Source organism: Argiope bruennichi, chromosome 8 (genome assembly GCF_947563725.1).
Source record: "Argiope bruennichi chromosome 8, qqArgBrue1.1, whole genome shotgun sequence".
NCBI lineage: Eukaryota > Metazoa > Arthropoda > Arachnida > Araneae > Araneidae > Argiope > Argiope bruennichi.
This window is the reverse complement of record NC_079158.1, coordinates 101231699-101255260: the sequence shown is the minus strand read 5'-3', so window position 1 is coordinate 101255260 and position 23562 is coordinate 101231699. Positions and strand designations below refer to the sequence as shown.

Sequence of the window (23562 nt, the reverse complement as noted above, 5' to 3'; positions counted from 1 at the left end):
ATAATATAGAAAACATAAAAATTCAGTATGGTGGAAAGAAATGTGAATTTATTATTCATCTAGGCGGTTCTAAATCTTGTTTTACAAATGCCAGAAATATTTGTTTTTTGAAAATCATTAAAATCCCACTACTTTTCATTTGAATTAGGTTCAAACGCTGACATTCTTTAGATTTAATTGTTCACTTTTTTAGAAAAATTCTCAATTGCTTCCCATATAATTCAAAACAGATTGTGTTAATTTGCTAGAATTCTAATCTAGATAAATAAATTAGATTATACCAAGCGTGGAAATTCATTGTGGTAAAAAGATATACAACATTATTACACGTCCATGCAATTCTGTGTCATAAATATTATAAATACTTGTTTTTCGAAAATAACTATCAGATCGAAACAGAGTTGCTGCTTTTTCATTTTGAACCAACTCTCGAGAACTATCAACACTGACATTCTTTTGAATTGCAATGTCAATTTTTGAAAGAAATTCACAACTGCTTAGTTTTTAACATATTAGATATAATTCACAAGAAATTATTAAGTGTATGTTAACCAGCTAAAATCCTAGTACATATAATTAAGAGTTTAATAGACATGAATATTTACTGTGTTGAGAAGAGATAGTAATTTATTATTATTTAAATGATAATAACTATATAAATGAAATAACTGAATCCTTATCTATCTACATTTTAACGATATATATATATATATATATATATATATATATATATATATATATATATATATATATATATATATATATATATATATATATATATATATATATATATATATATATATATATATATATATATATATATTATCATTAAAATTTGAAAACCTTTATTTCATGAATTAACTGTATATGTAAAGAAATAATTGAAGTATACACTACAATGGTATACAAATTATTCAAATGGTTCACTTTAATAGTATACAAAAAAATTGAATAATATGCTGCACATGTTTCATTTGTATTTGAAATATTTTACTTGAGTAAGTACTTATTCAAGTAATTCACATTAAATTGTAGAGAAAATGCTATGACATAAATAAAATAAAGGATTCATCTTTTAATATTTATTCTTATGGAAAATCTCATTGGATTAAAATATACACTCTAATGATAGTATACAAGAAATTGAATAAAATGTTGCATAATTCATTTTCATTCGAAGTATCTTACTTTATTTTTAATAATTCATATTAAATTGCAGACACAATGCTATCACATAAATAAAATAAAAGGATTGATCTTGTAATATTTATTCCTATGGAAAATCTCATAGGCCTAACATACACTACCAAATTACATTCTCTACAACGCATAAGTTCAAAGTATTAATGTAAATTACATTCCATACAACGGTTAGGTCCACCATACTAATGTAAATTACATCCTCTACCACGCTGAAAGATATTATCCAAGTGTGTGAAACATTTCGTTCCCATATTCGCGCACGAAAAGTTTTTGTTACCCCACGAAATTTATCGCTACAGCCACTTTTTTATCAATCGTCATGCAGTGACATTAGAAATATACACAATAATACTCAAACGATCTCCAACAGTAGAAAAAAAAGTACTGTATACCACGGTTCGAGAATCCACACTGAGCAACAACGTTTCCTACCATCGAATCCTCCCTCAAACAGTACAACGTGAGTGTGAAGAGCCTGCTCTCTCTCTCTCCTCCCACTCAAACATTTTTTTTCACACATAAATATTCCTCGGTGGAGTAGAGCTCGTGTTTATTTAGGTGCTCGTCAATCAGAGTCGGTGATCTGGAATTAGTTTTAGTGCAGATAAAAGAGCCACAAAAGTCGACCTCCCCCTGGCCCCACACGATTTGCTGCGAATAAATCGGCACAGAAGGGGGGAGAGGGCCGTAAAATTTAATTGGTGCCTCTTTAGGGTCTCTTATAGAGAGCAAAAATGAGATAGGAAACCTCCACGTTGCTGCCAAACAGAAGCTGTGGAAGGATGTCGCTTACATGGTCCCAAAAATGTGGAAGATTTTTTTTTTTCCCCTTCCTCTGAAATATCTAATAATTTTTTTTCATTCGAATCAAGGTCGGATTCGAATGATATTAGGGGGGGGGGGCTCTTTCTTCTTCCAAAACTATTATCTTTTTCTTGATCTTAATTTAATCTCTATGTATAAATAACGTAGCAAATATTGCAACAAACTGAATTAACTGAGGTTAGCCTTTCACAGTTCAGTAACCAAAGAATAAAGAAATTAAACTTTAATATAATTTAAAGTTAAGACGCTATAATACATTTTTAAACATATTCTAAATGCTTAAATAAAAATTAATAGTTTAAAATAATATTATTTCTATAATATACAAATTTTAGTTTTTGGAATATTATTTGAGGTTTAAACAATATTTGATTTTATTTGCATATGATGAAATATAAAACACATTTAAATCGCATGGAAACGCACATTTTTATTTTTTTTTCCCAGAAAAGAATGCAAAAAGTGTTGAGATCTCAGGTCCCCTGAAGTTGCGCGGCCCCTAGACAGTTACGCTATACTTCCCTATTTGACAATTCAAATAGGGAACAATTAAAATACTTCGAATTCTAATACATAATACCTAAATTTAGTTAAAGTCTTCTAAAACAAATCCCGTGCCAGCTCAAACTTTAAAATTTACCTAGAAAAAATATTACTTGTTTTTTATTAGAAACATCGAATCAGAGAAATAAAAATGCTAAATGAATCTATAACTTTGCACAGATTTTTGTTATATATAGAGACTGCCTAACAATAATTATTTTTGTTTAAAAATGGAAATTTGCCAGTGATTTTTTTATGTAAGAATATGTAGTTAATTTTCGAGGTAAATAGAGGAATATTCTAGATGCCAAACATAGACATTAATATTAGGTTATCAACAGAATTGTTTCGAATACATGTCACTCGATTTGTGATTACATTGTTAAGAAGCATTAAGCATTTCCCTAAGTTAAAATAATAAGAAGAAGAACTCTTGTTGAATTAACATTTAGAATACCTACCTTCGCTGTATAATATTTGAATCCACTATTAAAATATTTTTTGGAGTTATTCCTGTAACATTATCTGTTCTCGAGGAAGTGTTAAAAAAGTAGAACAAAATAAAGCTGTTAAAATTAATAAGCTCTTCAAAAATGTAATGATTAATCTCTTATCATCTACATTCAAAGTAATATCACATCGAATTTTGTAAATAATTCGAAAAGAGTTTGCAAGGCAATTTTAAATTCGGAACCAATTCGGTTCAAAATTATAAAACGTTCTTTGGTCAATATGGATTCAGTAACGTAATCATCTCTACGAACATGAAATTGAAGCAATAATATACACTTGACATTAATTACTTAAAAAATATATATCAATTTATTTTAGAACATAATTTTGAAATATTTAGTAGTAATTTTAAATAGATCACTGTTCAATATGATTCACTGTTATAAAACATTGTTTTGCTCATATTTAACAATATATCGAAATTGCTAATTTTGGCTTTGTCCCTACATCGATATAGAAATGTAAATACTCTATGAAAATAAAAGTTAATATAACATATTTTTATATAATTATGATTTATATATATAGCATACATATATATATATATATATATATATATATATATATATATATATATATATATATATATATATATATATATATATATATATATATATATATATATATATATATATATATATATATATATATATATATATATATATATATATATATATATAAATATTAGAACTTTAATAAAAAGACGAAAAGGTCATCATGGTTTCGTAAATTTTTGAATTTTTAGTGAAATAAGGAAAGTATTTTAGATTTTTTTTTATTTATACAGAAAGGCAATATATTTCCGATTATTTTTATTTCTAAGCTAATTAATATTACTACATACATTACTTTAACTAAACAGTTTATAAATAATTTATGAATACAGTAATTGTTAAGAATATTCATAAAAATTAATTTTTGTCAGGTTTTTCCGATGTTATTTATCAATAATTAATTATGATGTTGTTATATCTATTATAGGTTTTTAAAAAGGAGAGAAATCGCTTTAAAATTTATTCTCTACCGAGAACTATTTAAAGTTTTTTTTTCTCGTAATTTTTAAGAATTAATTTAGATCTAACCAGGCAGAACCAAAATGAATTTCATGATTTTGCATTAAAAATTTGTAAAATTATTACAATCTAATAGTTTAAAATTGAATTATTAAGAAATTAAACATAAAAATCAAGCTTTCAACTTAAGATAGAAAGCATTCAAACTACATTCTAAAAGGGTGATAATTACATTAACTACTAGCAAATTACATTACAAATTTTAGTTTAAAAAATACGATAAATTTTTGAAATAGTTTTCTATACTAGCTATTTCTAATAATTCAAAAATTAAATACAATCTTAAAAATAATAGAACCAGTATTTATTCGATATAATTATTTCTATGTAATTCATTAGTATCTTGTGACTATATAAAATCTTCGAAATTTTGAGTGCAGTTGAGTTGCAATTCTTATTTAAGCATAACCTAAACTCTTGAAATGAACTCACAGAAAAGTCTGTTGAATATTTCCTATGCAGGGGTGAAGAACCTAATGTATTATGGCGGGTGGTGGACTCTATCTGCGTCAATTGAATAAAGATTTTCTGTTTCGCCCCTGGGCTCTGCGTAGGCGCCGCCTGCTGTGGAAGCAATAACTCGGAGAAATCCATTCCAGTGGTTTCGGTCCGAATGCTCAATCAAGCCTCAGTGCTAAAGGCTTTACGCCCGAGAAAGAAAGCAGGAAAAAGCCCATTTCCGATTGCTTCGGAACTCAATCAAGGACGGGAAAAAGCTTTCAGGATTGTGATGGAAATTCTGTGTCGCCCCAACAACAAGATTTTCCTTTTCATTCCCGATGCGTTTGCATTTCCAGAGCCATTTAGATTTCCTAAAACCAATTTCGACAGCATTTCAACGCGAAGATAGATATACACATACTTTCGGAAATGAAAGGAATTCGCCTAGGAACGAAAATATATGTTTGAGGTGTAGATCATAGTCTAGTCCGGGTGTTTATATGCGATATAAGTAAGTAAACCGAATTTACGTTGTAAAGAATTCAGCAAGTAAACCTTTAAAGGCATGCATAATTTCGGGAATTAAATGTTCAAGAACAAGAATTTATGTTCTTATTAATCTTATAATTTAGTCAAGGGCTTTTAAAGATTCGACATAAGAAATTAATCTGAATTTGCATTATAAAAATATAAACACTGGCATAAGAAAACAAACCAGATTTATTTAGTACGTATTTATTCATTCATAATTTTGAAAATGAAATGTCTCAGAATATGAATTTCCTTTTTTATTATTATACGATCATCATCTAGTTCAGGTATTGTAAATGACTCGACATAAAAAAGGAAAATGAATTTACTTTATTAAAATGTTTATCTGTAAGTCTATCGCACAAATAAAATAGAAAACTATTCAAATTGCAGTAAAATTTTATAATAAAAAAGAATAACAAACTACTTTTTATGGAAAAATAATACTTAATTGTTTCTAATTACTAAAATTTATGTTGCAAAATATGACAATATTTTTATTTGTTTATATTTTTTATCGTCCAAGCTGATATACCCTTATAAGAAATGTCTTTAAACTTTCAGGAATTTTATACGCCACATAAATTCAATATTTACATACATTTATTAAAACTAAATGAACGCTCACTAACATTTATTTTATAATAGTGGTAACGCACTAAGCCATTGTAAGTATCATGCTGAGTATTTTGAAACATTTAACGAATGTTCCAGGAATCTGCTTAAAATTAACATTCTCTAACGATGAAAATTATAGCATAACTTCGGGGACGTTTAAGAAAGTTAAAATAAGAATTTTAAAAAAACTGAAAAAACAAAACTATTTTTTTCACTCTGTATAAGTTTTCTTTTTGTTGATAGATATGAAAGTTTAATTTCTTATCACATTAAAACCAATCCAACTTAATCTGCTCCCCCCCCAAATATTTGGAATAATTTTATCGCTTCATGAAAAGCTGGAATGCAAAAGTGTTTAAAGAACAAATTAATTAATAATGTGACTATTTTTTACATTTAACATGTTCTATTTGTTAAAAAAAAAAAAAATGTAACAGATTATTTTTGATTTCATATCATGCTTATTAAAACGATTGAAATTTAATGCGTAATCATTTTATTATTAGTATTATCATTTTAAAATTGGAATAATTAAAAAAATGTCTTTAAAAAGTTGGTCTTAAAATATCAATCAGCTAAAAATTAAATTTTTGAAAAAGGAAGTTAATAAAATAAACTGTTTTTTATTTAATTTGATTAATAACATAACATGAAAGTGTTGTAATACAGTCAAAAGGAACAATCTGTTGATTTTTATTTTAGATACATTTCTGTTAAATAACATTAGCATAAAGTAATGTTAATCCGAGGCAATATATTAGAATTGAAGTCAAAAAAAATTTCTTCCCCCCGAAAGGAAATCAAAAGCTAAAGTTCTAGTACAGAACATTTATTTATTTATAAACTTTTGACTGAATTTGTTTACAAAATATATTTGTAAAGCGGTTATATGAATCTAGCACTGCTTGGTATGGTCATAGTATTAAAAATTTAGATCGGCTCACTGATATTTTCTGAAAATTCATTTCCAAACTCATTTGAACTTATATAAATAACCATTACGGTTTATATTTCTTCAACTTTCCTTTCACATGTAATGAACAAGCATAGTGTTCTCGGATCTAATTAATTTGATCCCGTTGTAAATTTTCAAATCAAACTTCAAAAATGATTTGAAAAAGAAAAATCTCATTAACAAACAGAGAAAAATCACTACAATTATAAATGAAGGTACTTATTGGATCCTGTTATTTAAAATGATAATTTTTCATTTCCTTTTTTTTTTTTTTTTTTTTTTCTTTTTTCCGAAAGTGATGCCAAGTCATTGTAAGGAATCTAATAAGAATTTGTCCCTTTTGTATGAATATGATATATAAAGGGAAAATCTGAGGAATATTACACTTTCTTAAAGAAAAATAATAATATTTTTTGTAATTTTAGTTTTTTCTGATATAGAAAAATAGACACTGAAGAAGAGTAATTGATTAGGCGACGTTCATGCTTTTGTTCATAAATATGAAACAATAATTTTGTTTATAAATTTTCGAGAAAAGGGAAATTAAAATATAGCATACTCATTGCACAAAGATGACATGTGCAGTAACATAAAAATTTAATCAACCTTTATCTCTAAAAGCCATTTCATTTCTTTGGGTTTTTAATCTTCTAGGTTTTTTTTTTTTCTTTTTTCTCGATATTTGTAAAAGTATTTCTACAAAAATTAAATATATATATATATATATATATATATATATATATATATATATATTACTTTAAAAAAAAAAACTTTCGAATGTAACACAGCTGGTTGGAATTTGAATAGATAGTCACATTTTTCCTACATAATGAATTCAACGGAGAATTCGTTAATTCTTTTTAAAAGCATCTTTTCCGACTTTAAAAAAAATGGAAGGGAAGAAAAAAATTTTTGTCGGATAATTTTTTTCCAGAAAACTCCTATGCGCAATATTGCTCTCCAAGGAGCCATTAGCACCAAAGTCAAAATTAAAGTTTCCTCGGCCACAAATATTGTACTCACACAGCAATAAGCATTCCACGGCGCTTGATTGAAAATAAAATACGCGGAAATTTTCTTTTTAAAAATATCGTTTTAATTTTGAAACCTCCTAAATTGAATATATATATAGCCACGATTAATTTATTCTTTTCTGTCTTTCATATAAGAAACAATAAATGTATATAACGTGTTCTTCAAATTCTAAAAACAAAATTTAGATTTAAAAATATATGTATTTATTTATTTTATTGGTCCTCTAACTTATTTAGTAAAATATATTCTTTATAATAAAGATTTGAGTTTAATGATGTTTCAGTCTTTTACTTTCACTGTTTAAGATTTGCCCACAATAAACAGTCTGTTTCTTCTAAAATAAAAATAGTAATCTGTTTTGTAAATCTAAGATAACTTCTTAGTAATTTTCATAATCATTTTTAGACAAAAAAGAAAATCATTTCCCCTACAAAAATAGATAGCTAATCATTCGACTTTATATACATGATATATTAGTTCCAAATTTTAATTAATAAAATGAAACAAATGCTCTGCTCAGAAAAAAAAAATGGAGACATTAAAAACTAAAATAATTTTTTTCCCCTTCAAATTATGCAGTTATTTTGAATTTGACATAAGTAAAGATTGTATTTTTAAAATTCATCTTTTCTTTTTAATTTATTTAAAACATTTGTTATTTAATGTTTCCTTTTTAAAAGAATAAAAGGATGGTATTTAATAGGTTGGCTACCAAATAGAGTTCATCTGTTATGCGTTATTTAAAGCATTGCATAAATTTATATGCTAAGCGAACACTACTTCAATCGTCAGTATTTAACATATTGTATTCAAGGAATTACAAGAAAACATTTTAGGTCAAATTTAAAATTATATCCATCAACATTTAGAGACTACAGATGTTGCTTAATACTTTAAAAATTTCAATTATAAAAGTTGACATTTTTTATTTGGTGCTAGTTTAAAAATTAATAAAGAAATAATGAAAAAAAATAATAAACAAGTATGAAGGGCCAGTAACATATGCTTACAAAAATGCGCACTTCAGGGAATTTTTTTTTAATTTTGGCACTCTTTTCTTTTTAAAATATATACTGTAAAAATATGTTTTAGTTTATTTTTAGATTATTTTTCTTTTCATCTAGAAACATAAGTTTGAAACGAGATTAACATTATTTTCAACATTGCAATATATTGGAATCATTTTGATATATTGATAAAATTTTACCTGCACTCATACACTCAAACGTTGAAATAATAATAGAAAATGATACAAATTTTAATTAGATAAATGTTAATTTTTAATTCACTATGAAAACGAGTTTTCCAGTGTAGCGTCATTTTCTTAATAGAAATAATACTATTTCATTGAAGGAATGAATTTCGCATAGGTTTTCATAGAAGATTCGTTTAGACAATCACTCCAAATTTTTTACCCCCCCCCCCTCCCACACACCTTTTTTCCCCCAAAAATGCTTTGAAATGTGTCACAAAAATGAATTTAATAATACCAATAAAAATCCAGTATTAAGTAAGAAGAAATATAAAGAATAATAGTTGCCATAATTATCGAAGATATAAATTTTATTTCCTTATAAATTATCGCAGATATTAATACTATCAACATATATTATAACTTCTATTTTCTATTTCTTCTATGCTCTTCATTTGTAGAAGCTCTTTAGTGCTGATAATTTTATATATATATATATATATATATATATATATATATATATTACTGTTTATGGTATATAAATTGATATAAAATGGTATATAAAAATGATTTCAGAGAATAAGTAAAAATAAGTCAAGAAAAGAAGTAAGAAATAAAAATTAGCCATTAAATGATTCGGTAGAAGTATGAAGTAGAATATTTCGCTCTTATATAAAATGGGCCTATATAGGCAACATAGATACAATCAGATTTGTTTGGGCAAATTTTTTGTCAGATTCATGCGTAAAAATTTGTATATAAATAAAATGATATTTATCAAAAATTTTTATAATTTTTTCTTTACTGTTGGTGACGTTTTTTAACACATGCTGGTGTTAAATAAACATTTTTTATATATGGTACTGCAGGATACCCAGAACATGTGATTAAAAAAACAAATTCATATTTATTTCAGAATGCTAGTATAACAGCAAATTAGAACTTCTGTCACTATAATAATTTTAAGTTTTAAAATATTGAAATAGATATTTTTTGTTTTAAAAAAGAGAGCTAAACACTAAGTTTCTAAAGAAAGTCAAAGATGAATTAATATTTATCGGCATTTCTTTTAGAATCATAACTTATGTTTGCGAATAAATATGCAAAAATAGGTTTTTTTTTTTTTTTTTTTTTTTTGTATGTGTGTGTGTGACGATGATAAATATGATAATGAACTATTTTCATTGCTGCAATAAAAGATATAAAAGGCAGTTAACACCCATTTGCAAAACAACTTCCATGGATACGTGCCAAAATTTCTACGGCGTTTAATTTATTGCGTGACTTGATTTGGAATTATAGTCCACAATTTAGGAAACGTCACCTATTAGTATTTTTGCTAATGAGAAAATAGGTATCAACGAAACAGGTGTGAAAATTAATAAATGAATAACTTTTTTTTTATCTTACAAAGATCTTTAATAAAACCACGAAGACTAATCGAAATAATTGAATTTTCTTAAGTTCATTATTTTTAAGGCATGTGACATTTATCGGAATATAAATGAGAATTAATAAAACTATTATAGAAGGACCTTGATTATCCAGACCTCTATCAATCATGGTTTCTGTTAACACTAATAGGCACCAGAAGAAAAAAAATCAAACTGTGGTTTTCATTTTTTAATAAAGATGCCTAATTTTTCAGAAAAGCCTTTAATAAAACCATGAAGACAGATCGAAAGAATCGAATTTTCTTAAGTTTGTTATTTTTAAGGCATGTGATATTTATGGGAATATAAATGGGGATGAAGTAATAAAACTATTATAGAAGAACTTTGATTATTCGAATGTCTATCAATCGAGGTTTCTGTTAATCTAGATGGCAGCAGGAAAAAAAAAAAAAAAAAAAAAAATCCAACTATGGTTTTCATTTTTTAATAAATCGACGAATTTTACAGAAAAATACTAAATATGGCGTTGGAAACCATTTTTAGGACGTTTTGCTAAGTTTCAAAACATCATTGTCGGATGATAATCTTTTGTAATGCAGAAAATTATTTAGAAACAAAAATAAAAAAATATAAACATACGTCCGGTTTAAAAACATTTCAGAAGTTACGTGATTCTATGCAATTTAGTTATAACAGGAAATGTCAAAAAAAATTTCGCGTTTTCCAGATGGAGAAAAGGTTGTTTCAAGAATACCCTTCAAGAAACATTGAGAGAATTCAGAGGAAGCAACAAAAATTAGTGGCATTTGAGGATGTGTTTTTTTTTTTTTTTAAATATAATTTAACAAAAATTTCCGAATGAAAGAAAATTGTGATCTAAAATTTAATCTCAGTCAGTCGAGTTTTCGATTTTCCAAAATGTTTAGGGTTCCAATCAATTCCGATAATCAAGGTTTTTGCTGTATTAATGTTATTCCGAATTTAATAATTTTGGACGGGGGGATGTAAAATCGTTTATATTTGTCTGTGCCGTCAAGTAATACAGTATTTACAAATTTTTTTTTTTACTTCGATTCATATTTAATTATCCCTCTCAAAATCAAATAAGAGGAGAAAGGCTATATCCAATGTTAACACCTCACTAACAGAAGATTATCAGAGCTTTTATTATCAAAGAAAGCATATACTTATTCTCTCCGTTTTCAAGCCTTAAGATATATGATCGATAATTGATGAAGATTAAATGTTACTGCAATAAGAACTCCCCAAGCGCAAATTACTGAGTAGCAACGATGGCAAACAAATTGGTTCTCATTATTAAAGATAAGATCTTTTATCGAAAACGATCGGGCAGGCAAACAAACCAGCTTGCATACGCCGTTTCTTTTCCCTTCAGTTTGGGATGAGGAAAAAAAAATGAAAAAATTTATAGGCATATGCTAAATAGAGTTATCGTAGGCAGACCGGTTAATAAAGCCATCAAATACAGAATGCCTTCAACACGGGGAATGTTTTTCTAATGCCTTTCGTGCGCTCGTTTCGCCCCAAATATGGGATAGGAACCAGATCTGGCGACTTGATCTCTGACCCCTCATAGGTGCCTCGGCCCGAGCATCTGTTTTTCGACACGCTCCTCCTATTCTCGTAGGTCCAACCTCCTATGAGGGGGGATTATTAGGGCTTCAAGGGTGAACCACAGGCATTAAGTAAACAACGGACACGTGCAGGTAAACAAATGATAATAGCCTTTAATGGAATAATTGTTTATAGCACTACAAATTGCAACGATAATGCGCACTGTTGGATGCCAACAGCGGAAGCGCATAACTGTTGCCATACTAACATAAATTGAAAGCATATACAACTGAACTTAAAAAAAAAGAATGCAGAAAAAAAAAAAAAAAAAACTAAAATTGTAAGTCCAAGGAGTAAGATAAACAAAATGAAAATGTTGCTGATGTAAAACTCAGTATTTAATGTCGTTTAAAAATTGTTAAGGACTGAAAAGGTATGTATTTTTTTTTTATTTCCATTCTAGCAAGTTTTATTCATTTTTAAATTTGTAATTATGAACTTAATAAGAAAATTATGATTCAAATGTTTCATCAATTTTAAACACGTTTTTCTAAATATTTTTCAAATTATTTAGCAACCATTAATACAGACATTTTAGGACGAACCATGCAATGTTACCGTCAGGGTGGCTTCATAATCATGCGAAACAACTTTTTTATTCCAAAAAGAAACCCTGTCTATACAATTATTATATTATCTACAAACCAGTCTGTTCTATTATCGATAAAATGAATTCCTTAAAAGTTTGGTGAAACTGATATATAAAAATTCAATTCAATATCAATAGTGAAATTGTAGAAAGATTTATAAAATCATATTGAAGAAAATGTTCAGTAATCACTTAGTTGGCAAGATAGATAATCCTCTTGCGTAAGGTAAATAATGTTGTTTACACAAGAGTTCTAGTTTGATGCCTGATCTGGGATATTGTGTATGAACGAAGATTCATACACAATCTTTACATACAGTCCGTGAGGTGTCTCATCATAAAAATTACTAACTGAGACTCTCTGTGTTTGCCTTTTCTCAAATTGTCGTTACTGCAAAACGACAACGCCCAACCAAATTCAATACCAGAATAGTTTTCAAGGTCATGCATTTTATGTCAACCAATGATACATTGAGTCGTCAGCTTTGATAAATTAGGTGATGTTGCATTAAGATTTATGCGATTACCATAATATTCTTAATACTATCTCATGATTTCAAATTCAGGAAGTTTATATTGTGTTGAAAAAGTTTAGTACCTTATCTACTATTTTATTTTAAATAATTTAAAATGAAAAGAAACTGAAATCTACGATTTTGGAAGTTATCCGGTGTTTAATATTCTGTTCTTTTAGTTTGACACAATATTTTCTACTTAAAAAATGCTTATCTACTCATTTCTACTTAAGAATCACTTATTATTATCTACTTATAAAGTGCTGCGATAAAAAAAAATCGATAAAAATAAATGGCTTCAGAAGTTGTTCAGAGAAATGAAGCGGATTGTATTGGGGATGGACATTTACAGCATTTATTTTAATGTGGCCCGAGGTAACTATGTTTTATACATATGAAGATCAGATAACCATGCTGATTCTACAAGTATCTCACCTCAATGAATTTCAGAGATGTTAAAATAGTATTACCTTCTCTTTTGACAAAGTATGCGAAAATAGAAAGACCCAATCCCGATGTTTCAAAACTTCCCTCAATGGAAATGTTATCGGTTATTTAATTAAACGCGACCAAGCGAGAATCGGGGTTGGGAAATTAACGCCTTCTTGTTGTTTTAGATTGTCATCTCTGTAATAGGAAAAATCACGTACATCCATATACTGTAGGTGCAAAATACGTGTATACATATTAATATGCTGCTTTTTTTTTTTTTTTTTTGGTCTTACATTAAATGACATTTTGAAACAACAAGAATGCATTAACTCTTTTTTGTATTATATACCTCTATAAGAAGGTTGTATTCTTTTATGTGTTCTTTTTTCATTACCAATTTTTAGCTGAATACCAACAACATGCATACAGATTTTTAAAGAAATGTATAGAAAATTAGATAGTTTTTCTTCTATGTATTCTTATAAATGTATATATATATATACTTTAATTTTTAGCTGAATACTAATAATATTCATACAGATTCTTAAACAGGTATATAGAAAATTAAACATTTTATTGTTTTTTTTCTCGAAATACAATAACAGTAAATGCTGTTAAATGAAATTTAATATTCGGAATATTTATCTCTAATTAATTTTTGGGGGAATTTTTTTAAATTTTCAGATTTATATGCATTCAGATGTAATACATTGTGTTGCCTTTTAAAAAAATATATAATTTTGGAAGTAATGGAAAATTCAGGAAAAAAGATCGGAAAAAATTTGAACAATAAAACAGTACCGATGCTCCAGATCAAAGACTATTGAAAATGGAAATAAAATTGATCATACTTCATTCACATTTTAATAATAAATATGATAATTAACTAAAAATCGTTAAAAAAAGTATTATGGCCTAAAACAACTATACGAGTAAAATTTGCTATATTCTTATTAGAAATATAGCAAGGATGATTCAAACATTAGTTTAAATATCATTATGCATTTTCTTCAAAATATAACATTGTTTCTTTATAAAAACTGTTATTAAGGATTTACTGATTATTACTGATTTTAAATAAAATCATTGAAATGAAACTATTGTCTCAAATATTTAAAATTTGTAATGAAAATTCAAGATTAAAGAAGGTCGTGAAAAATTGTCTTAGCTTTAAAAAAAATAAGCAAAGAAAAATTTCCCACAGAAAAGAAAAGGGGGGACGGAGTAAAGAAAAGAAAAAAAGATCTCCAATTCCCACGCTGAAAATTAGATTTCACTCATAATTGTCTTCAGCAAACTTCGCTTTCGATACCAGGGCTTTTTCTATCCCAAGTGAAAGGGTTGAAAAAAATAAAACGGGCAAAAATTAAATGGAAAAAGTCCCGTCGGAACCCATCGTTCTTTTACGAGCGCACTTGTTTGTAGTCGTGTAGTAAACGGTCCCAGTGACAAGAATATGAGCTTGCTCTCATCCCCACTGATAGCCCAATACAGTAAGTCAAGTCTTTGCCCTGTTGACTTTATGAAGCCATCCCAACACCTTAAGTGGCCTATAAAGAAAATTTAAGAGTACAAGCATAGAGAAAAACTCACCTGATTCCTTTGGACTCGACAGGGGTGCCACGGGCGACAGTTATGCAACTTCGTTTGGCGATGATGTTTGGATTTGGCTGGTTTAAGCTATAAATTAAAAAAAAATATTTCTTAATATTTCGTAGGAAACCTTTACGCTCAAAGCGTTAGAATGTGTAATCTGAATATTTTAAGACAATTTAAAATGAAATCGTCATTTTTTTCCTTTACCTGAAAGTGCTTTAAATCTGAATAAAAAATTTAATCATACTCTAAAACTCTGAAGATTTTTAGGCAACTTCGGATGAGATTATTTATTTATTGTTATGTGTCCTGTTTTGGCTCCAACTGACTACATTAGAAACAAGAAGCAGTAGCAATCGGTAAAAGAAAGACATTTGGAACATCAATATTGTCAACAAGAATAATATAAATTCCATGAATTATAAAATATTATAATATCATTAACACTTTAAAAAGTGTAACAGGTCAGGATCATTACGTTCACTTAAGTTTTAGAATATTTATGAATATCATAAGTTTGCTTCAAAAATATTGTGCCCAAATGTGAATGCAGGACAGTTTGGAGTCCTTATACATATGTAAAAACAAATATATTTTCAAAAATATTATTAAAATAAAAATATATATTAACCTAAAGTAAATCATGTATTTATAAAGAAAGTGCTGAACTGTGAAACTAAATTTACTAGCAAACTGACAAATAAAATAGGATTTTCGTAACGTGCACGATCTAGGATCGCAAAGTACTTAAATCAGATTATAGTAAAAAATTTAATTACTTATGATTGCCATTTTTTATGGACATTTTGTGTAAAAGGTTTGTTGTTTCCGAAATAATAAGTGAAAACATTATTTAAATGTTTGTTCTACTGAAAATTTCAAAGCAGGTAAAAAGAAGTGAAGAAAAGTTAATGTCTAATTTTGAATTTAATATCGAGTGGCTATTATAATTTAAGTGTATGTGAAATCCTGAACATTATCTAAAAATATTTCTTAGTTCTGTATAATGAAATAATGATTTAAAATCATCATTGGAGCTACAACACTGAACAATGAAGAGAAGAATTCCATTTTTGAAAAGTTAAATAAATATATATATATATATATATATATATATATATATATATATATATATATATATATATATATATATATATTGTGAAAATTAATTTATTCAATCGTATATGAGAACGATTTAAATCATGCGACGTGGTAAATTTAAAAACACTACACAAAAAAATAAAATTAATCAAAAATGTTCGAATAGTAATTTAAAAATATACGACTCGCATTGAAATAGATATTGAACACGTTTTATTTGTAAAGAGTTTCATTAAACCCTGAACTGAGATAAAATGTAGTAGTTTATTCGAAGTATTGGCTGAAAAACGAATAAATTAATTTCTTTCCAGTTTTTCCTTTTCTTCCACCCCCCCCCCCTTTGCAGTAAATTGCGTAAAAGATTAATGCACAGTGATTTTTCGTTGTTTCCAAAATTAATAAATTTAAATTTATGAATTTCATCGTCTGATATTTACCAGAATTTAAAAAAAAAAATTAATTCACTGGTGTAAGTCTAACTATAAAAAGATAGAATACAAGATTTTACAATTAATTTTGAACTTTTTCCCATGTCAAATTTGAAACAAAACCGTTTCGTTCATATAGGAATGTGTTCGATTGAAAATAATTTCAACAGGCATATTTTACTAAATTTCAAAGACAACATAAAGAGAACTAAGCAATTAGAGAAAGATTAAAGAAAGAAAGCAATTAAAAAATAGATATTTAGGATATTTAGTAGAACATTTTATATTATTTCTTAAAATTTTCTTCTAGAGCAGAATAATATAAACTTTAATAAAATTAATGACAAATACAAAGAATTAACAAAATGATGCAAAATATATCATATTATATATTTTTTAATTCATAGTTGCACTATAACGGTTTATGGAACAGAATTTTAAATTGTGTAATAAGAATTAGAAATAATTATTTTTTTATTAATGAAAGAAATTCTTTTAGAGCCTTTTTTGTGTACGTTTTTTTTAATTAAAAGAATAAAGATATTTTTTTAAAATAAATGAACGTTCTGTAATAATTCATCAATCATTTCGTAAAATATTTTTCTATTTTTCAGTATCATGACTTCATTGCAAAAATAAATGCCATCTACTCTTTGGTTAAAAAGATACTTAAATGCGATTAATTCTTTGCTATTTATTTTGATATGATTATACTTAAAAATTAAAATACAAAGAATTAAATATGAATTTAAATAATTGTATATATTTTAGATAATAAATGTTCTATATGACACTAATTCCTTAAAATATCACTAATAATTTAATTTTTTAATATATATATAATATTGAATTTTAAGATTTCCGAAAGTATGTACCAAGTAAGAAGTAATTGAATTCACACGAGAAATATAGCATCCATCAGAAAACTAATATTTAATGGTATCTTAACTCTCCTAAATTATTTTTCCCAGTGCTATTAAATTTTAAGCTATTTTTCAGTTATTTATTAGTGTTGATATAAGTAAAAAAATATCCTTTTCTAACATAACGTCTTCTTTCTAACATAACCAGTATTTTAAATATACATTTACTCACAAAAAAAAATATTTCAAAATTATTTAACTATTTAAAATCGAGTTTATAAAATAGCGAAAGTAAAAATAAAATAAAATTTAAGGAACAATAGAACTGAAATTTACGACGTAAACCTTACCTGAACTGAACTCGATCAGGTTTCAGGTGACAGCGTCATTTTCGAGATGTCGTCGAGAACATAAACTTGCACGCACAAAAGGTGCAAGAGTAATATCGTAAAATGACTCCCGGGAAAAGATGACGTCCAAGGTAGCCATATTTAACTCAGAAGCCGGATTCCGAAGGGGGCAGGGCTACGGAGCTGTCAATCTGTCAGTGCGCTCGCCAATCACCGGATGCTGTAGGCGGTGCCATAACTCAGGGCGGTCGTAACTGTCGGATGGCTTTCGATGATGAAAATGAAATTAGGAGTGGAACGTGAGAGTTCATGATATGTTCCGGGGAACTAAGCATTCCGGCAGATCGTCAGAATGGTTTAGCTACCGTTTGAAGATCTGAAAGATGGAAATTATTTAGATTTAAGCAAAATTATCGCTAATGACACAAGTTTTATTACGGACATAAATTATCAAGTGAGAATTCTGAAGTTTATTGCTTTTTGAAAGAAAATAAGCATTTTTTTTTGTCTAAAAATTCAATTGTTTAGTAACTGGAGATGTATTAGATAATTAACATAGGATAAAATATTTTTCTGTCAAAAATTAGCAATAAAAGATATTAATGGGCAGTTAAAATTATATTAACATATTCCGTAATAATAAAGCACTGTACAGATGTTCCAAGAAACAAAAATTTTATTTCTGTATTTAAACATATTTGATACATAATTATACCTGGTAGATACCTCTACATTTTAAACAAGATTAATTGTGTAGATAGGATATTATAAGATTATGTCATGTATAAATAAAAACAATTTGCAATAATTATTTTATAAATAATATTTTTATATTAGATCTCCCCAACGGATTAAAGAAATATAATTGGACAAATATAAAATATTTTAAATTATTGCTATTTTTCAGCATACTTCATTAATTATATATAAATGAAAAAGATAGTAATTTAATTTTTTTAACTAGATTATATCAAATGAGTTTTCAAATAATGTTCAAATGGAATAAAATTCTGTAAGCAATTATTATTATTGTCTCCATCCCATTATACGAAACCTTTTCTTCGTCAGTAGATTAAATGCTGTACCAGTTGAGATTTTGAGATCGCTTCATGAAGAGTTTGTACAGATGATATACCATTAAAATGTTTGCTTTCTAAACACGGAAGGTACAAACGGGGTGCAATCAATACAATTTTTATCCACTGTATATAAGTTCGTATATATGTTGAAGAATGTTTCCCTCTCATACGGTTTGGTCCTCTAAATAAGGAATAATACAGACACTATATTAGTAAAATTTTTGTCTTGTATATACGGAATGGCATACATGTTGTGCGATCAATTAAATTTTGATCTTCTGTATGCAAATTCTTATAGATGTTGAAGAATTTTTTCCTCTCGTACGGTTTGGAATAAGGAATAATACAGACACTTTATTAGTAAAATTTTTGTCTTGTGTATACGGAATAGCCCACATGCTGTGCAATCAATAAAAATTTTATCTTCTACATATAGATTCGTGTAGAAGCTGAAGAATGTTTTCCTCTCATACGGTTTGGTCCTCTAAATAAGGAAAAATATAAACATTATACCAGTAAAATTTGTTGTTCTTCTTTATATATGGGATGGTACATATACTGTCCGATCAGAAAATTTTTTATCCTTTATATACAGATCGATATAAATGCAATGTCAGAAAAAATTTTCTTTTAAATAAGTGGTACAAATACTGTACCAATAAAAAATTTTGTATTTTGCATGCAAATATCGCAACTATCAAGGCATTAGGATCTTACTTTCTATCTGCTCTTTAATCACCATTAGATTATTTTATTACTATTGTATCATGTGCGGACTGCATTTATTGCACACGAGTGGAAAAGGATATCGTCCTTTAATAATTTGAAAAAAAGCTTCATTTTTTTTTTTTTTTTTTTTTTTTTTTTTTTTTGAAATTTTTGTAGTGAAAGGATATTTTAAGATTTCAACTTCTTGCAATCTGAAAGCTCATTTTTTAAGCATTCGGTAAAATCCCTGGAAGTAATTTATTTTTAATATAATGAAAGATATCTCAAAATAAACTGGAGTCGCATTTTCTATCTAATTTTGGGGTGACGATTTGATGTTTCAGGGAGTGATGCGATTCCAATTTGTTATTGCATCTTCGTTTACGTAAATTAGGTACAAGCAGAAAATACATAATAAGCGCCGGTTTCTTTTACTCAAAGCTTCACAAATTAAAAATCTTAAGGCTCTTTCTTTGATTTTAAATTTTGCATCTTTTTTTTTAATTACATGCAAATTTTTTTGAAGGAAAGAAGGTGAAACTATGTACACGAAATAAATTTAAAAACAAGAGAAACAATTCAATCTATTTTATCGCATTCTTTTAAAAGAAAATCATTGGAAGAAATGATACAAAGTCACAGATTTAAGAGATGTTGATGGAAGAACTTGTCAACTTGTTTCTCGCTTGGTTTCCAGAGCGTGTGAGTGCAATGAATACATTAAATTGACTCATTTTGTGTCTCTTCAGTTGTATATTAGTTAGAGTGAAAAATTCACATTGTTGCAATTTAAATTATTTTTAAATATATAATATTTAATACTTGCTTTTATAAATATAGCACTTTTAAATGTGTATTTAATTGGTTTCAAAATATAGCATCCAAAACTCTTTCAGCGGTGACTAGCAGTGCAATTAACAATTGATTATGTTGTTTAGTTTTATAAATGTCCCATTTGGAAACAATACAAGAATAATTTGGAGAAGAACATCGTCATTTTGAAGCTCGGTCAGATGATAAAGACTGCACCTGAGCTGGAATTTTTCCTCTCCAGGCTTTCGCACCACAGTAGTGAGTAGAGGTTTGAGCCAGGTCGTCAGATTTGAACAGAAATGGTTCACATACACGATGCATCTTTAGTGGATAGTAATCAGTACAGTCGATCATCCTACCTCCACTGATTCCGCCCTGAATCGACAGGATTGTCGTTGTGTGTACCATAACCCAGTTACGCCACAGGCCAACTCCCCAGGCTTAATAGTCTCTTTGCAGATGTCAGATCTTTCCCTCTCCTCTAGTGTTATGGTATAGATTTTTAGCAGAATTGGGTTTGGAATCTGGGATCCTCCAGCCCGCAATCGATGTCTTACTTCCATGCCACCCTGGTCTGCCTCCAACTGATGAAAGATGTAATAATATCAGTTCGTTTCATCTGTGATTTTTAGTACGAGTGAATGCACTGACAGAAACTAGAGGCGAAGTTTCTATTATTTCTCTGTCAATGCAATGGCATTTAAAAGTTACATTTATGAAAGCATTTAAATTATGGGAATGCATATTTTGTGCTGTAAATATTGTACAAGTAAATAGATGTAAAAGAGGCAACTTAATGAAATTACATAAAATACTTAATACTTACATACTTAAATACTTATAATAACGGTCTCCAAGACTTATACTTTTGGAAGATTTTCTTAATATTTTGGAAATTCTTAAACATAATGTTTCAAATTTGTTAAGTCAATCAGATTTCTAATAATTTTAAACATTCAAAAACAAAATATTCCAACTTTAATAATATATTTAAATTTCAAAATTTAAACATTTCAGATAATAATTTTTTCAATTATGGAAAACAGAAAAAGGGTTAAAGTAGCCAATTAGAAAATATTTCAAGGTAAGGCACAGTTGGAAAGATTTAGGTGCATCAGCTTGAAGGTGGGGGAAAAAATCTGAATAAATTCTTTTATAGAAAACTCCTCCTATTTTTATGTTTCATATGTTTCACAATTCCGAGCTATTTGACTTTCTTTTTGACTCATTGAAAATTATGTGTACAAAAAAAATTGTTTTAACAACAGTAATACGCAAATTGATTTCACTAAGAAAGAACCATTACTGTTCAGATTTATGATGCAATGATATTTATTATTATAAACATGCAATTATAATGATTTTAAGTATTCGAAACGATATCATATTAAAATTTAATTAATAATATTCCAAATACAATCCTAAATAAAATTTAATGAAAAAAAAAACTCTAGAAATAAATTAAAATCATTGAATGTTCCAAATGCACCCTAAAGATCTCTAGAAAGTTGGAGCTAGGAATGGGTCCCTGACAAATATCCCCTCTCTGTACATGCACACACGCGTACACAATTCTATTTAATTCTGGAAGATTTTTTTTCCGCGGCCATTATTGTAAATCAGGATGCTCATTATTTTAGAATAAAACATATATTGCTTTAAGATGTATGAAATATCTATTTAGAGATTTTATAAATTAATGATTTGATATTTTTATATCCATGTTTACCCCGGTTTCCTGAAGGTGCTATATTTCAGTTTTAGAACTTTTTCCCTCCCCTTTTTATAAAGATAAATATGTAATAAGACTAGCCATTACTTTAAAATTTTTTCATATTTTCATTGATGATATCATCCAATGAATCAGCTAATAATCCTTTTTGATAAATAATTTTTAAAATTAAACGAATAACTTTCTAGAATGTCAATTTTTCCCTACTAAAATGAGCACTGTGTATCACTTATACTTCATTACAAAATCATGATATTTCACAGAAATAATTATAAAACTTTTCATATCCATTTATTACTAAACATATATAAAATCAGGTTCTTCCCCAAACGTTAAGCTTACGATGTTCAAAATTTCCTCAACTGCTATTAATAAAGAGTTTTCAGACAAAATATTTATATGATTTATTATACAATGATATTAGTTAATTAACTAAAATGAATGTTTCGCTATTGACTCTGTCCATTGTCAATTATTTCACGATTTCATTTCATATCAAGCGAAAAAGATAACGTTCATCTCTAATTTTAAACTGGCAGTTTTGAGAATACCAAGTGGTATCGTGTATAAATATGCCCAGCTAAATAATCTTGGATAAAATCCAAGTATTTGAAAATTTAAACAAAACTTGATTTTTAACAAACCGTATATTCTTCATAGAATTTAACATTTAAAACGAAATTGATTTAATCAGTATGTGTGGTAGATCTCTGAGATTGCTCGGGTGTTCTTCCGTTCCTTCTTGCCGATTTGTGGGGAGTGTCACTGAGTGCTTGAACTGAGGTTTTTAACCTGATACAACTGGTGAATAGAATAATGGCGTGGCAATAAAATTACTAAGTGGTTGTGCAAGATAAATGTAAGATTAACTTATTATATAACAAATTACTGATAAATCGGAAAAAATGAAGAGAAGAAAAGAAAAAAAATCAACATGAATTGTTCCTTTTTAAGATCCAAGAATGGTAACTGGGTAGTGATCGGCTCTGGCAGGATCATGGAGTATCCGCTTCAGTTATAGGCTACCTCCGTTCATGATCAAAACCGAGAAATGCATCACGTTTCATGAATTTTACAATCTACTTCAATGATTTTATGATTTTTAATTTATACAGAAATGAAATTTTTATCGTTATATAATCGCTATATATATATCGCTATATATATATATATCGCTATATATATATATATATCGCTATATATATATATATCGCTATATATATATATATATATCGCTATATAATCGCTATATAATGGAAACTGCAATTCCAATCTTTCATATTATGGGGTTCGAAGTCACGTGATTATTTTTTTTAATTATAATATTTTTATTTTTGCTTGTATTTATGTTATATATTATTGCAATTGTTCAATACTCAGGAAATTTCGAATGGTTTT

At 27.5% G+C, this 23562-nt stretch overlaps 1 protein-coding gene across 2 annotated transcripts in view; it reads right to left on the bottom strand.

Annotated features, from left to right (window-relative positions):
• Positions 1 to 23562, bottom strand: part of LOC129980850 (homeotic protein antennapedia-like) — a 788317-nt gene that overhangs the window by 629715 nt on the left and 135040 nt on the right. For both annotated transcript variants that reach the window (XR_008785259.1, XM_056091282.1), the window contains 2 exons: positions 17833 to 18208; positions 15088 to 15174 (listed from right to left, as the gene is read on the bottom strand). The gene's annotated coding sequence lies outside the window, so the exon portion shown is untranslated. The remainder of the gene's footprint in view (positions 1 to 15087; positions 15175 to 17832; positions 18209 to 23562) is intronic.